The 13,515-nt window shown below is 38.2% G+C and overlaps 1 protein-coding gene across 1 annotated transcript in view; it reads right to left on the bottom strand.

Moving 5' to 3' along the window:
- The window catches only part of AIFM2 (apoptosis inducing factor mitochondria associated 2), a 189,110-nt gene that overhangs the window by 24,309 nt on the left and 151,286 nt on the right, over positions 1 to 13,515 (bottom strand). The gene's annotated exons all lie outside the window — the stretch shown is intronic.

The raw sequence follows: 13,515 nt of genomic DNA, 5'->3' as shown, positions 1-13,515 counted from the left end.
TGATGGGAATCTTCGGTCATCAACATACTGTGGGGAGATTTTTTTAATCCCTACACAATACCTCTCCCCAAATGCAAAACAGTGCACTGTCCAGTATCTTGAAAAAGATTTTCCAGGTTGGTGACTTCATCAGTTACACCTTACAATACTGGGGGTCTTCAGTCCTCATCTGTTACGACTTACAATTCTGGGGAACTTCAGTCCCTATCAATTACACCTAACAATACTAGAGGTCTTCAGTCCCCATAAATTATGCCTTTCAATACTGAGGGTCTCTAGTCCCTATCAGTTATGCTTTACAATACTGGGAGTCTCTAGTCCCCATCAGTTACACCTTACAATACTGGTGGTTTCCAGTCCCCAAATCTTATCCTATTAAATACATGCCTAGATATTTTTGACTCTGTTATCCCCCAAGAGGCTCACAGTCAGAGGGCTGACTACAGACAGGCAGACATTTTCAGATACAAAATCTTCCATATCCAGGTGCAATTCAGCCTGAGTAAATACACGAAGGATAAGTCTAATGATAACCTTCAAGACTACCAGGATCTAAAGAAGAATTGTAAGGTTTTAATCCATAAAAATGAAGGCTACTTACTTCCAAAAGGCTTCAGAGACACTCACTTAATTACAGAGCTTACATGTATGGTATAAATAGAGTGATCCATGAGGAAGGACGTGAACTTTGACCCCTGAATCATAGTCACCCTTTTCCTTATGGCAGCATTTATTGCTTTTAGCAACTGGTTTAGCATCTTATGCTGCCAGATCAGGCTTAATACACAACACTGCTCACCTTGAGGGGACCCACAGTCCTGACCGTCATGAAGACTCCCCATCCTCTAAAATCATCCACACCACCCAGGGAAAAAAGGGAAAATAGAGACTGCCTGTTAGCTAAAAAGTTCCACCAACACACACACACACACACACACACACACACACACACACACACACACACACACACACACACACACACACACACATACTCCAATAACCAGATTTATTTAAAGAAAAAAATCCCTTTGTGCTTCATCACTTAGTCTTCATTTGGGAAAACCTCAGTGAGGTTACAACTACACATAAATTAAATACAAACAGTTGAATAACTTTAAACCAAACCTCTATCATTATTACAAACTTTGAGCTTAAGTTTAGACATCTTAATCTTCACTGGCATACTCCATATTTATTAAATCTGTCCCACTAAATTCACTATAAACCCACATTCTTAAAATTCGTCAAGTACTATCTTTTCATGAAAAATAAATACTTCTGTGGCATTTCATTGGTTAAATTCATACACAACCATATACCATACATGCTAAATGTAGGTTCTGAACAAACAGTCTGAATTTAAATGTCTCTCTCGTGAAATTTGGCATTGTGTCAACCTTTTTATTTGAGAAATTTGCTGTCTGACTGATAGGATTCAAAATGACAGAGACTGGCAACGTGATTATATTTACCGCCCTGCATATACTCATGGATGCATATCGTTTAACTTTGTGTATCATTTTCTCTGTCATGTCACAAAGGCAGTTAATGCAAGTATGCGATGTGACCACTTCAGTTATATATGTATATATAGGCATGTGTATATATATATATATATATATATATATATATATATATATATATATATATATATATATATATATACACACACACACACACACACACACACACACACACACACACACACACACACGGTATTGGCAACAGACATTACCATAAATTACAGCTGCTGTGTGCAAAGTACCCCAGTTGTATTAAATGTCAGTAATTTATACCCTAAATGTCAGAATATTACCTTTACTTAATGCACTGGTATGTGACATGGTTAGACCATTTGGTAAAACTCCCAGGTGTGGAAATAATTTTCAGAGATAATAGTAAAGGCTGTGATACAGTTGTAAAAATAGGGCTTTAGGTTTAAAGATGGAGGGTGGACCAGCCAGTTTTTCTTCTACTGGTATATGTGCCAGAGAAAACCTGAAAATCTGCTTCTGTACCTTCTCTCTAACACGGTACTCTTTCTTTGTAAAACTGTAATGCAAGTCTGAATAGCGCAACATGTTTCTAAAAGATGGCTTATATCCTCACAGCATACAGTAATACTAACATTTTCTTCCGATATGGTCTTAAATACTCCTGCTTGCTTCCCCATTCCAAGATGTCATCCCAAAAGTTAAAAGGGTGTAAAAACTAATAATCAGCATCATGACACGTGAGATAAGAATTACAATAAAGTATTTTGTGTTTAAAATAAATCCAAAGTTCTCGTACTTATTTGCATAAGAAAAGGCTAGTGAACCACCAAGACCTGTACCTTTTATTCTAAAGAAAACATTCCATGAAACAGGAATAAAGAATAGTTGTGTAAAATCTTACTATAACCATAGATGTCCTTCTCTTTCATGTTGCAGTATTTTTAACATGAAGGAATTCACTGCTAAAGGCGGACCTGATGTTCAGCCAATATACAAAAGACTTTAACACTGCAGGGGGACGTTGCACACAGGTCATAAAAGTGATGTCCGCATGTATCATCCACAGAACTTTTCTGCTGCCATTCCAAATGCCATCTATGATTGTCAGTCTGCTAGCCCGAGTTGTTTGCTGGTTTGTAGAATGTCTATATGATTGAATTACCGCCACAAAAATTACCTCCTCCTCAACAAAAGATTCAAATAAGTGCCCCCTTTGGGTTTTCTTTTATTTGTTTTGCTACTGCTTTTTTACTGTGAGGTTTAATTATCAGCCAGAAAGGGCAAATGGCAGTGTGGAAGACAAATTCCATATAAAGACAGTCATGGTCAGTGTCTGTTTTGCTTAGGGCTCAACCACTACTGTAAGTCTTGCCCTATTTGGAAAACTTTCATTCCCAAGACCCTATGTAGCTGCCTTTCCTCTCTCAATATTTATCTTGAGAATCCGAGATTGAAAAAGCTAGTGCATGATGATGTGGAGGGTACATCAGGGTCTTCTGCTGAACCTGCTATGAAGAAGGCTAAGAAACTTAGGCCTGAAGCTTCAGCTGCAATTCCCTCTCTGGACAACCCATCCGGATTTCAGCTCCGATTCCAAGGCAGTTACTACATTGGAGGTAGAAGGGATCCTGCTGTTTGCACTTCCTCTGAGGCTTTGCAGACATCCACTTTGGACATACAGAGGGAACGGAGGCTCATTATTTCAGAAGACCCTTGAGGTATTCCACAAATTTTAGTAACAGAGGATGTACCAATGACTGTCACTGAATGTAGGCCTATGTCAGGTCCCTCCACCTTTCAGAGGGCTGATGTTCCTCTTAAAAAGAAGCAGAAAACAAAACATGTTTCTTCTCCTCAGGACCCACATGCTGACTGGCAAGCTTTCATACGAGGTTTGTTCAATACCTTTATGGCTCTAAAACCTCCTTCAGGGGTTTCAACTTCTTCACCTCAGAAAAGGATCAGAGTACAGGATTCTTCTGAAGGAGGGTACTTCAGAGGTTGAATCCTTGGCCTACTCTGCTCAGATTACTTTCCCCTTAGAGTATGCTTCCCTTTAGGAACAGTCCAATGGCATGGAGTCTTCTGGTGAAGATATCACCTTTGGTGAGACTATTGCCAGGATTAAGGGGGTATTTTAAGTGGGACTGCTCACAGGTTTTAGAGGTGCAGAAAAGGTACTATAACTTGCTTCAAATGAATTCTCCCTCTCCTTCAGCTGTGCCTCTGGTTTTATCAGCTTTTCTTGAAGCCTTCTCATCTGCATCAGAGACACGAACTCACAACTCCCTGCCCCTAAAAGGCCATATAGGTCCTATAAAGTTCCAGAGGACTATACATTTCCATGCAAATCTCCATCAGCAGGTCCAGTGGCTATTTCTCTGACTGCTGCTAAACCTTCTAGACTATTGCCATCCACTTCTCTTCTCCCTTCAGATAAAGACAGTAAGACCATGGAAAGGTTGGTGAAAAAGGTTTATACCTTGGCCATCCTAGCCTTCCGTATTCTAAAGAAAACATTCCATGAAACAGAAATAACAGTGAGACATTCTGAAAAATGCTTAGGACCAGCTGACCAAATTAAACTTCGGAACATTTACACTTAAGATGTGCAACCCCTGAAATTAGCTATAATAGAAATGAAGTGCAGGGACCCCTGCCTATACGTTGGTGGGGTGCTGGTGACGAAAGCTATGTAGAGGCGAAAAAACAAATGTTCAAAATTTGATTAGGTCGCAAGAACCTAAACTATTCATATGGAACTACAATGGACCCAACTACTTAAATGTATACAAAAATGCAAAAGTTGCAAAATGTAATTTAGTATGCAACAGAAAAGAAAAATACCACTACTGATGTCCATTAAAATTTTGTGCATTCTGTGTTGTTCAGTTTTGCTTTTAGTGAGCTACTGTTTCTTAAACATGATAGAAGCTGTTATACAAATGGGTCAACTACGCTATCAAAAAAAACAAAATGTCTGCCTGGTGGGTGACAGGCAACCTTATGGATTTTGACTATGATACAAAATTGATTTTTTTGGACATTTGATGTACATATTTTGTAGAGCTTGTGGAGTCAGAAAATATATGCCTGCCATTATCCAACAAGCTGGTGCATTCTGAATTAAACTGCTTTAAGGTCTCTCTTAGTTTTTTGTAATCACTTTAAAAGGGCATTATACAATTCCTTGTTTTGACTTGTACAGGATCAACACTATCAACTCTCCAATCCCATACCTCTCAACCTCTTAGAGCAAGAAATCTGGACAAAGCCATAAATAATGGGGGGACAAAGGCCCAAAAAATAGGAACAATTTTTAAATACTGCTCTTACAAACTTAGAAAGTAAATAGAATAACAGGTTTTGCATTAGCATGAATTTACTGAAAGGTATGATGTCTGAAACTCAAATGTCTGTCATTATTTCATGACTTAAATCTTCAATGATTTGCCAAAAAACAAAATTTTATGAAAAATGGATCAAAAGTAAGAGGCAAAAATCTGGACGTTCATCATCCACTTTTCCTAATCGGTGTCTTTCTTTTGAGATCTTTACATTTTCAAAGTTTTCCTTTTTTGAGTGTTCAGACTGTACTTAAGTTGTCTGAAGAATTCTTCCTCCTATATCACTTGCTCAGACACAACAGTTTCACATAACTTTGGTGGGGAAATAATAGGCTAACCTATACATGCAATTTCAGTTCTGGTGCAGACATGTTAAAAGCTGGCCTTATTTTTGATAAAGAAACATTTTGACTATACCTCACTCAAAAATGTTTTCATAGATAAATTTTAAAAAAAGTTTTGCTTCACTAGATAAACATATGACCAGTTATTTGGTATGAACCAAAAAGGGATACCTGTGCATTATAAATCTACTCTTCTATATTGTCTGTACATTTTAGTTTAAACTTTAATGCAGTATAAGCATTTCAAATGGAATATATTTAAGCTACATAAAAACAATGAATGTAGTTTAAGAAGGGGCTCTTAATCTGTACATATGCTACACTGGGGGGGTACAAAAGTCTGGCAGCCCCCTCTTTATCCATCCCTCAGGTGACTACGGTCTTAAACGTTCTGCTTCCCTCACAGTGGATATAATTCTATCTACAAGTTTGCTTATCTGAGCTCTACAACTGCAGATTTGCTTTCCAACTTGACTCCTGGGAAAGAGATTCTGTAACAGATTATTTCATTCTTAGGTGTTCTGGCTCTCTTGACTGATTACCAACATGAATTCAGGCTAAAGCATGGCACTTACACAGTCTTGATTACATCTTCTGACTCACAACCTTCACCAGACCGACTGAAGGGGATGATTCATGGGGCTTCTTTTCTTAACCCGAGTAAGGCAAAGCTTTTATTTTATTCTGTGAAGAGGTGGTGATGATTTACTGCAAAATTTTACATCATGTGTATGTACAACCAGCAAATGTCTCAAATTTACATATAATAAAGAAAAAATTGTTTTAAGTATTTCGATGTTCCACTTTACATAGAAAAGTGTGGAATTCTGCAGTACAGAGTATACAATATGTCAGTGAAGGAAAACACACCTGTACATGTAACTAAACTTTATGAAAAGGAATGTGGTCATGTCAGCTTGCTAGCACTCTTATAATGATCATGGGTCGTAAGGTGCTATATGAAGAGGAAGAACTTTTACTAAGTGGTTATATGAGCTGGGGCTATACCTAGGAGCCCATGGTAAATATCTGGAATGTTACAAAAGAAAACCGAGATGAAACATATATTCTGTATTTTTTAAACAAGAGGATGATACTACAGCAGGGAGATGGGAAGAAAGGATGTTGTTCCTACAAGGTGTTTTTTTTAAGCTCCAAGGTATATGTGCCATTAAATATATTAATACCAGCAATTGGTACATTATACATGACTGTAAGGAACTTATACCCCTGACAGGGAAGTTTCCTTCTACTTTGTGCATTTGAAAGGCCAAAATAAAATTAATACTAGTTTTGAGGTAGGTGTTAAAACTTAGAAGAACTGATATACAGATGAAAGGCAGTCTTCAATGTGGTTTGTGTGCATAATGTAAATGTATAGTTGAAATGGATTTTTCTGACCACCCACAAACTAAGAAGGTTTCCTACTTAGCAAGCTGTCCAGATTGTGCAGGTACACAACAAATACAGTATCACAATCCATGAGTCTTTTTAAGTGGGTAAGATAATTCATAAATTATGTGAATACATTTCTGGACATATTTAAGATGTAAGAAAGTATTATATGGAAAACACTTCATATAAATACCCTGAAACGTATGCTGATGGAGGATGAAACAACTTGTAACTTTTAAGTTCACAGTATGACAAGTTATGGAACTGAATGAAAAAATTAGGAAATTAGTATACTTTTAGAATAGATGGAATACTTTATTTATTTTTTATTTTATTTATCATTTGTTGACCGGGAAAGTCCGACTAGGTTTCACAGAGCCTGTTTTCAGCGGAGGCCCGGGGAGAAATGCTCCAGATGCATGTCTTTGGAATGGAATTTTGACAAAGTTAAATGTTACAAAACATCCATTACTTAATGATCCATTAAGTATTAAGAGGAGGAAAATCATGGCACGAAATGTGCTTAGCCAACTACTAACTGTACTGTATATATTTTTTAAACCTGGGTTATATGATGGAGCAGTGCTTGAGGGTACTTACGAAAATTTTTACATTTGTGATATTTTGTTATAATATTTTAATGGTTTGGTATATTTTTATTTAAAAGCAGAAGTCTCTGTATTGTTAGAAATGACAATTGTTCCAAGTGCATTCTGGGAATATACAGCCTTTTTCTTTCCTCATATTGCTAAAATTGATTCACTGTGTTCACAGTCTCAGCTTTATGTTTTTTAAATTTTATTTCCAGTTTAATATGCACTAGTTAGTTGGTTCTGCTACACTTCAGTGATAAGAAAGTCACTGAAGCTTTAGATAAAAAAATGGTCAAGTCTTCAACTGTACAAAAAAAAAAGGCCACAGAAAAAAGTAGTTGTGAGAAGTCCTCACAGACGGCTTGCATACCCTTTTTATCTACCAATAAAAAAAGGAACGCTAAAAATAACTACTAGCTCACAAACAGAAACTCTGCCAGCGGTGAATGATGTATAGATAACATAGTCTGAGCTGCACACCGAATTAAAACTGACAAGTTCTAACTTTATCCGCTTTAAATATTACCCATTTTTTCTTCTGACCGAGTGTATAAATTTGTATATCTGCAGATATGTGAAACTACACAAGGAAGCAAAATTAACTGCTTTTATTATATAGGCTAAAGCAATATACTCCCTTAATTGCACACATGTCCAAATCCTATATGCAAATTCCATTGCTATTCTGCTCCCAAAAGTAACAGCAATGCTTTATAGAACTAGGTTCACCATTTCTTATTTTGTATTTAAGTGATACATGGTCTATATTAACTTCTACAAAGCAATTTCTAATTCAGTATTACTTATTTTAAATTGCTGTAATCCATACTATATCTGATTTTATTTCTCTTGTGAACATCTTACTATTTATCAAGTTATTAACTATTAATTTCGGTTATCTGTAACTCGTCTTTATTGTGTTATCATGTGTTTCTGTTAACTTTAAAATACCCAAGTTGTGACTGAAAAGGGTCACTGGATCAGCTCACATACCAGGATAATAAATTGCAAATAAATAAATCTCTTCATAACAAACTTTTATTTTCATACGCTGATACTTCACTTACAGCAAACTCTAGGATGTTTTCAGGTATTTTAACTGCGTCCAGAGCCATGCTTTATGCAGTGATCACTACTGTTTTTGAGCGTTTTTACATTTGTTTAATTTTGTGCCAAATACAGTCATTTCTGGTTGTTGGCTTTTCTAGTCCTGTGCGTCTCCAAATTGTCTTGCAGAAGGGCAAATTATCCAGGAACGTAGTAGTTTGGTGGTAGTTTGTTGTTTAATCTGTACTTGACAGCTGCTTTTGCTGTACTTTTACAATAAGAAATTCCATCTCGTGTCAGAAGGTGTTTTACCTGGTCTCGCTGAGTTGGGAAACATCCCAGGAAGCTCAAGGTGTGACTGTTTATTGTCTAGAGGGGGTAGGAGTCTGTTTTCAAGTTTCTTTTTCTCCACTATAAATCAGGCCAATTTGTGCAGAGCTGCCCACCTGGCAGCTACAGTTAGCAGTGCCCTGTATAGCAGCAAATGCTTAGACAGTAACATTTCTCTATAAAGTTAGGAGTAGGTCCAAAACTTTTTAAAAAGTGTGTCATTGTACAGAAATAAGCTTAGAGCAGCTAGATTGCACATCAAATAGCATTACCATATCCCTAGCACTATATAACATCTTGCCCTTAACCCCAGAAACTTTCCCTAGGAACCCCCTGTTAAAACCCAATCATTTATCCTATATGGCCCACCCTATTACATACACAGCACTGGACAACATGGATATGCAATTTCCAAATGTGTCTGTGGTCAGCTTGTTAGATATGGGCATCCTAAGGCCATGTAGCAATTGTCTCATATTCTCAGACAACCATGTTATCATTAAAGAAAGCAGCACAGTATGTGGGACATGTAAACACACAACTTCCCTTGGAGGCAACAATCTCGTACAAATGAGATTGTCAGGAATACCCACACTACATCCGTCACATGACCACTTATCACTCTCAAACTGTCTTAGGCACAGGCACTTAAAAGAAACCTTCCCAAATCTCAAAGACCACCTGATCCACCTAAAGGCAACACTGCTCCTGGGCAATCACCTAAGGCACACACCAAAAGCAACACCAAACATCTCGCATAAGCCTACACCCAATGGTCCCCTAAGAGCAAAGCCCATAAGGCAAACATATATTTTACCTAATACACTTGTCATTGGGGACTCAATTGTGTGACACGCACATGCCCCACTCACCAGGTTAGACAAGAAGAAAATAACTGTTATTGCAGATCCTGGATCCAGATAGGCACCTCGGGTACCAATATAATTCTGTCATAGTCCATGTGGGTGTAAATGACCTGAGAAATGTCTCACTGGACTATATGAAAACAAACATAAAGGATCTCCCAGAATATGTGCCACAGATAATTCTGAGCATTGCAATGAGAACAGCATTCTATCCTCACCAAAGATGATGCCACAGTATGAACATAAAATGATTGATTTTAATCATTGGCTTAGTTTCTGGTGTCACTCTAGGGGATCCAATATCTGTCAACATGGGAGGACAAGGTCAAACGATCAAGTTGTTTTGCCAAGCATGGGCTGCAGCTGCCCCCCAAAGGCTTTCAGATATTGGCTAAAGCTTTATCCACTCCTTAGAGATGTTTTTAGGAAATACCAAGATGACAAAACTACCAACATAGTGAAAATGTCTACAAACAGCCTTACAGTGTTACTGCTCAGTTCTCAGAGCCCAAACAACAAACTCCACAGTCTTCAAGCCCTCCTCAACCTGGAGAAAGTAGACATCTGTGCTGTTACCGAGACTTGGTGTAAAGCCATAGAAAGTACTCTGTCAGTGTAAGGTTACAGTACCTTACACACATTTAGACCAACAACAGCACAGACTGGTGCCAAAAGGTGAAAGTGCCATGATCTACATTGGCAAAAACCTACCACAGGTTGGTTAAACAGAGTGATACCGTGGAACTAGTCTATGTACAAGTCACCATAAATAAGGTCCCTCAGCATATCATGGCTAGATACAGGTCACCTTCCTTACCCCTAGAGGCACTCACCATCCAGCCAGACACTCTCTTTTCATGGGTGACTTTAATTACCCCTCTACAGACCGGGAAATGTTCACTGCCTGCAGCCTACAGGCACAACATTTCCTGGACTTTACTAACATAAACACTCTGGAACAGATTCTACATGTTCCAACCAGAGGATCAAACCGATTGGATCTGGTACTCGCCAACATGGGAGAGCATTACAATGGACAAGGGTAAAATGGTACATACTGTATCTTTACCTGGTTAAGGCATTCAATACAGTACTCCACTCGGACATTGTTGAGAAACTCTCTGAGGTACATGTAAATCCTTACTTAACTCGCTGGATTGCTGGTTGGCTCACAGACAGGACCTGAGAAGTCAGGATTGGTGAAACAACCACCACCGAAAGAACAGTCACCAGCAGTGTACTCGGGGCTACATGCTGGCCCCACTCATGTTTGGTATCTACTTCTTGGAAGTCAAGGCTACTGTTCAAGACCTCTGGCTCACCAGGTTTGCAGACGACTATAAATTGGGAGCCATTATAGATTCCCCACAAAACACTGACATCTTGCAAGTGAGTTTAACACTGACAAATAACTTGTGCCAAAGCCATGGCCTAAAACGCAATGCCAAAAATGAAGTATAATGCCCTTTGGGAAATTGTCAACCCAAGTTAATTACTCCATCGATAAAATGCGCCTAAGAGTTGACCCAGTAGTAAGGGATTTGGGAACACAAGTATACTGCTATCTGGTCTTTGAACAACACGTACTTATGATAATAAGAAAATTATTCTTCATCACCCAACTTATAGGTAAGGGTATGACATTCAGGTCCAATGAAGTTATTGTACCAGTCTTCTTGGCCCTTATCAGACCTATCATTGAATGCAATGCCACTTTTGGCATGTATCTAACCAGACACATGCAACAGTTGAAATGCCCACAAGGTTTTATCACCAGGAGAATTCAGGACACAAACACCCTGTCCTACACCGATTTGCCTAAAGGCTCTATCTCTGTATTCAGCCTGCTACAGGCTGCTGAGATGGGCTCTTTGCCTGGCTTATAGGGCTTCCTCATACTCAGCCCTGATGGATCTTTTGCACATACACAAATCAAACAGCACCAGAAACAATCGATCCCGGGATCTTAACTTGGTTTGTGACATGCACAGAAGATGCTGGAGAGACAGGTATGTGTCCCAAAGGATCCCTGCACAATGGAATAGGCTCCCCATCCATGTAAAACACAGCTCATCCCTGACCCTATTCGAACAAAACCTTGACAACTGGATGGGAAATCATAGACGTACCCCAGTCTGGCCCCCATGTCCCTTCCGGACAGAGGCCGTCAATAAGAAAAGTATCATCTTAACTAGCACCTTCCCTTACAAATCCCTAGTTACATCCCTACTAACAAGCCCCCCACAGACACCCATGATACGTGGGACCCAAATGGTTTAAGGTGTATGGCTAGGCTTGTAAGGGCCCTAGACTCATTGGCCTAGTACCAACTTATGATAATTTTTAGCAGCTTGCTAGGCACTTTAAATCTTCTATATATTGCCACAATGAACAATCCAGTACTCAAGACAGTTTATTTGAAAAAGGCTGCAGCCTGGTTTCACTGGAAACCTAAGTACAGTGCAGGAGAACATGGGTTATATAGCAGATTTGGCATCTGAAGAGCTAGCCAGGAAAAAGACTGACCAAAGCTCTACCCTGTGCCCAATATACTTCAGATGTTACTGTTGTGAAAAGGCCACTCATACAACTTGTGCTCTTCGTGAAGATGCCCTGTCCACCTAGTAGAGTGAATCTACGTTCAGACCTGTATGAAAAACTTGTCTTTATTGAACAGCCAATCTTGCCGACCTCCTAGGCTGTGGAGCTGCTGACTTCTAATTGGCTAAAAATCTTTAGCATTAGCGTACTGACTGGATTCTGCGTTCACAGCAGAAGTGGAAGGAAGCTAGCCAGCTAGCGAAACAAATTAAACTTGACAAAATATGCAGTAACATTTTCATAAGTTAGTTTGTAACATTTAGTTTTTTCACTGACACATGCTTGCAAAGAAAGCTTTGTGATTTATAATTCTTTTAATTTTTCCACAGACTTTCTCCAACTTTATATAATTTGCTTAATTTAGGCTTTTCATTTTCCCCAGCTGACAGTGCTAGCATTACTAGATCAGTACTTGATTTTATTATAAGTAAGACTGTTAAATTAAAAATGTGCAGCAAATGTCAGTGTTTCATACTTTAATATAAAAACAATTTCTTTGTAAAGCAGTTTATCCTTCAGGATCATAGCATTATGAACTCTAACTTTTTCTAAAATAGTAACCTGTCAACAACTACTATCCCCTCCATGATGAAAAATAAAATGCATTGCCAAAGGACTCTGTCTTTTTGTTTTTAATGTCCCTCAGATGCTCCTGTAGTTTAATTTTGAAAGCTCTCTTGCTTTCTCCCACATAGAAAAGACCACAAGAGCATCTCAAAGCATAAATAATGCACTCAGTATTACAACTAAAACACCCCTAGGTGTATACATAATATTATTGAGAGTTGTTGCGTATTAGTAGGTTATGCAATGATGAAGACATTTTGGAAGAGAAACTGCTTAGAACTTCTACCTTGTTTAAACATAGAGGTTATCAGGGATGCCATGTTAAGGTTAGTATTGGGGATGCCAATATAATAGAACGACCCATCATTATCACAATAATCAGTTTATAAGTGATAAGGAAATGGATTCTGCAAATAGGATTTATTTTGTTACTGTATATAATATTTTCACTGAAAGGGTTTTGGATATTAAGTTTTATTGTTTTTTTTTTTATTATTAATAAAGAATAAAGTTTGAGCTAAATTCTTACCTAATAAACCATGCTCTTCCTATAAGAGGGGTTGTAGCATAAAGGATATGATTGTGCACAGCTACTATTCTACACCTGATGTGAGGTTAGGATCTGAGGTCCAGATTGATGGTACTTTTCCATGTGGACGTTGCTCAATTTGTAAATATATTGTTAATATTATTAATTCTATTAAAAGATCTATGTATACACCTAGGGGTGTTTTTAGTCCTGCAGTGCACTTCAAAGTTAATGGTACATTGGAGTCCCAGGAAGAAGAAAAGTTTTAAATATTGCATCTTGGTGGAACGACCCATCTTTTAAGAGCACTGTCCAGTAAAACAACTTTAACCAGTTAGAATAACTGGAATAGTGGGAACACACACACACACACACTTTTGACCATACAATGTTTTTGTTG

The sequence above is a fragment of the Protopterus annectens genome, chromosome 14.part0, assembly GCF_019279795.1.
Source record: "Protopterus annectens isolate FY-2018-M chromosome 14.part0, PAN1.0, whole genome shotgun sequence".
NCBI classification, from domain to species: domain Eukaryota; kingdom Metazoa; phylum Chordata; order Ceratodontiformes; family Protopteridae; genus Protopterus; species Protopterus annectens.
This window is presented reverse-complemented; position numbering and strand designations above follow the sequence as displayed.